Source organism: Carlito syrichta, unplaced genomic scaffold, assembly GCF_000164805.1.
Source record: "Carlito syrichta isolate Samal-C Ts95f unplaced genomic scaffold, Tarsius_syrichta-2.0.1 Scaffold306700, whole genome shotgun sequence".
NCBI lineage: Eukaryota > Metazoa > Chordata > Mammalia > Primates > Tarsiidae > Carlito > Carlito syrichta.
In genome coordinates this window covers 427,098-431,450 of record NW_007250796.1, presented here as the reverse complement: position 1 = coordinate 431,450, position 4,353 = coordinate 427,098, and the positions used below count along the sequence as shown (strand labels likewise).

The 4,353-nt window shown below is 41.4% G+C and overlaps 1 pseudogene; it reads left to right on the top strand.

Annotated features, from left to right (window-relative positions):
- The first annotated feature begins 641 nt into the window (after nt 1-641).
- LOC103265622 lies at nt 642-3,021 on the top strand (annotated as a pseudogene).
- The last annotated feature ends 1,332 nt before the right edge of the window (nt 3,022-4,353 follow it).

Here is a 4,353-nt window from a genome sequence, read left to right as displayed (position 1 = left end):
ATACCAACCAGCAAGATTCTTGGAAGGTCTCTGATCCTTCCTGGATGCTCACGGTGACAGGACAAAACATCTGATTGCAGCTGGGGAGTGCAAGATCTGCTTTGGATTGGCAAGTTTGCCAAAGTGTTTGTGGGAAAGGAATCTCCTCTTTGACCATTCCCAAGCTTTGCCAGGAAGAAGTTCCTCCTGATATCAGAATCTCTGTGTCAGTGTTCTTTGTAGACCCTCTGACCTTCATCTTTGCCCCACCCTTTGTTTAAATTTTGTGGCTCTCTTTCAGACCCTGTGATAAAGCTTCTACCACTGTCTGGCCTGACAAGCCACCTCAGACCCAGCAAACAGGTGAGTAGGCATTACAGGGGGAAGGCTACCTCTTATATGAATTGTAGATCTAAATTCTTGGGGAATATGCAGTGAATGTCTGTCCAAAAAAGTTCTGGGAGTCACAAAACCTCAGAAACCCAAGTTGATTGTGGGTTACTAGGTCTGAATAATTCCTGAACTCTTGAGAGAAATATTTGAAGTGTATGTGCTCACATGGTCCTTTGCTCTATGGAATTGAGAGAGAAGAGGCTATGAGAAAGATAATAGGTGCTTCGTTCTCCACTTCTTAAACCTTCTCTGTGTTCTCCTTTAGAGACTGCAAATTTTCTCCTTATGCAAGAGATTCACTGCTGCTCAGCATGGCTCAGTCTAACACATGCTTGATGCTGATCCTTTGCCTGATGTCCTTGACTCTGAGCTGAGGTGAGGTCTTTTCTCCAGCAATCATACCTTGCCAGTCCTGAAACCTTCACTCTATCCTTATATATTTTAGTTCACTTGAAGAAAAAAAGAGTTATCATCAAGTGCTGTTTAGTGTCCTTCAGTGATTATTATCACTGGGATCAAATCCTACTCAAACACATCCTTATCTCATTAGGAAACTTAAAGTAAAATTTAAACTACTCTCTGTCCATGACCTGTGCTCTTGGAGTCAGTTTTTCTGATTAAACTTAGATGTGATGACAAGTCGGAGATGTCTACGTACAGACACTCATTCATGGGATGAAGAACTGAAGACAGTCTTGCATGTAGAGAAATCAAGACAGGCTTGAGAAAGGTGAAAGCCTGAGTCATTAAAGGAAAAGGAAGTCTGAACTCCTAAATGGAAGGGGGGAAGATGGGGACACACTCATTTAGTCTATTTGTTGTTGTGTTCTTGCCTTGAAGAAAGAAGCAAGAGAGAAAAGATGTAGGATGCAAGGAGGGAAGATGTGCTCGATGAACTGTTACATTCTTATGTTCCTATAAAGGACCCTCAGAAGGTCTTACCTTACCTCCAAGCTTTACCCTTCCCCAAAACTCTCCTTTCATGGCCTCTCCTTTCTCAGGCCAAAAGGCCCCAAGAAATCTGCCCAATGCCTGGATCAGCTGCCCCGAAAGTGCCAATGCCTATGGCTGCTACTGCTACTACTTTAATGAAGAACATAAGACCTGGGTTGATGCGGATGTGAGTGAGCAGAGCAATGGGGGAAGAAGAGGAGTCTCACAAAAGTGGAGGCAGCTGCCCCTCTCCAGTGTGCTCAGTGGCTGCAATGAGGGAAGACTGACCCTCTCCCTATCCCATCATTGGCTCAAAATGTTCTAATCTACTTTGTCCTCTCATCTGACACATTCCCAGCTCAGGAATGCTGGAAGTCAGTAACAACATCATCAGGAACATTTCTGTGCTGTCCTTTTTCTGTGACATCCTCTGGAAGGACCCAGGAGACTCTTCAAAATGTTTTCCTCCACTGTGTGCTCCATTTTCTTCTCCAGCAGCTCTATTGCCAGAACATGCATTCAGGCAATCTGGTGTCTGCACTCACTCAGGCTGAGGACGCCCTTCATGGCCTCACTAATTAAAAAGAGCAGCACTGATGGCTATAATGTCTGGATTGGTCTCCATGATCCCCAAAATGTCGGTCTGAAGGATTCTTTATCTTCCAATGATCAGGTTTGAGAGAGAAGAAGGAGGTGCAAATGTGGTTTCTGGAACCTCAGCTTTTATCATTTTACAATAAAAGCAACCTGTTGCTAAATCCTATATTGCATGGGGTATGAGGTGTCCTACAGGTCATTAGAGATGAGCTTAAAACTAAATACCCTGAAGCCCCCAGGAATTCATGGATAAACTCATTGTCTTCTTCTAGCAAGCATCTTCATTGACCACCTTTATTATTATTGTGTATGTTACACTGGATTCCTTTTTAGACTATATAGAAAAAGAGACTAGTAGAGAAGCTACAGCTGGCATTTGGAAACCTTGTGGAACACTAAAAAATATAGTAACAACTGATGATCAGCCAATGGTATGCTGGATGTGAGGATTATGGGCCTCAGGGAAGAAAAATCTGAAATCACTTTCTGTAATGAGCAATTCTATGGGTCTTTGTTTCAATTTAGAATGCTTACTGTTTAGTGGGACAGTAAGAAGTTGCGGAACATTCCATGAGAGGAGAAGCTTGGAAAAAATGCTAGAGAAATGATATATTTAGGAGAGCAGCAAGGTTTATTCTTGCCCTATGCCTTAGTCAGTATTTGAGTGTGAACACAGACCAGATATTTCTATCTCTTATGAGTTATGTCTGCTTTTATTTTGGCCCTTTCCCCTTTACAACAGCCTCTGGCACTGGAGCAGTGGTCCCTTGTCTCCTACAAATACTGGGACATTGGAGCCCCAATGAGTGCTAGTCCTGGCTACTGTGTCAGTGTGACTTCAAGTTCAGGTGAGAGACAGGGAATACACTCACCGGTTTCCATTCTCTCCTACTTAACTCTGGGGATAGGCCTGGGGACAGGAGAGGGGAAAGGTGAGATTCTCATCTGGGAAATAGATAAATGCTTCCTTTTCTGAGTTGTAGAGTCAGGAGTGGTTATATTTTTTTCTGATCCCCTCTGCCTGACTCTTCTCATTGTCTTGTAAGATTCAAGAATTGGAGAGATGAGTTTTGTGAGGAAAAACTCTCATTTCTCTGCAACTTCAAAAACCAGAGTTGACTGGAAAATGAATATCTAAAACTGCTCCTGCAATTTTGTGGAGTCACAGATTAAACTAGACATCTCTCCACCTCAATTTGGACACTCTCTCCCCTGCTGAGTTTGCATAGCTTACCTTCAGAACCTTCACTCACCCTAGTCTTTGGAGCACAAAATAATGAAAACAAACATGTTTTCCTCTATTGTGCTAGTTTCTGCATTTGCTACTTCCACAGTCAATGATGAGTGCTTGGGTTGGGAGTGATAGTAACACTGGAGAGCTTGTTTTGGACTATCCACCTTTTAAAACTCCTTTCTCATATCATGCATGTAAGAGTCAAGAGTTTAAGAGCATTGTTGACTTTGCTTAAGATAAAGACAAATGTTTCATTCACAATCCACATATTTGTGTGGACTCAGTGTCCATTACAGAAATATTGTTGGTCCACAAATGGCTGGAATATTTGGTGCCCTGGAGGGATACACATATCTGTGATTGAGGCCACATCTGTGTTCTGTTATACAAGTTGAAGTCATTACTGAAGTGATAATTTAAGAAGAATTATTAGGTCTGCAATGATGAACAAATCGGTTTTGGAATGATTAGAGGCCTGGCAGCCAGCAATGTTTGCTGAATAGCATTCCCTGAATGAATAAATAAATAGATAACAAATTAGATAAGTGATATATACAAGTATACTTAATTACCTCTTTAAAGATCTTATTTTCAACTTCAGTCATATGCTAAATTACTGAGCATAAGTGCTTTAACAAATTAATTTGTTGGGAACACAATTCAGCCCATAACACTGACTGTATCAATAATACCATTACCTGTGACTGAACAGAACATTGCAATCAAAAGGCACAGATTGTCAGTCTGGAGTAAAACAACGCCAACAACAAAATTGATTCGTATGCTGTGTGTAGAAGACATGCCTTAGATTCAGAGTCACTGTGGAGTCAAAAGTGGCCCTATCTTGGATGCTAGTCTGTCATATTGACTTCTGATTAACTCTAGTCCTGGGAATGTCCCCTAATTTCTACTTCATTTACTGTTCTTAGTGTAAAGACTGGCAATCCGTATAACTCTTGCCTTTAGATCCAAGCAACTTTGATGTTATCAGACAAATTATAGGTTATGAGCATATTAAAGGCACACTCTGGAGGGATGACTTTGTTTCTATGAAGCACATATTACTTTTCCCCATGATATATATAAGCCCTGGGTCTGGGGAGTTACAGTGCAGAGATCAGCTTGTCTTTCTGCCAATGAAGACCATGCTTCGGTCCATTTAGTTAACCAATAAATCACCTTTTAAGGACAAATTGAATTTGTCTGCCTAGTTCTTT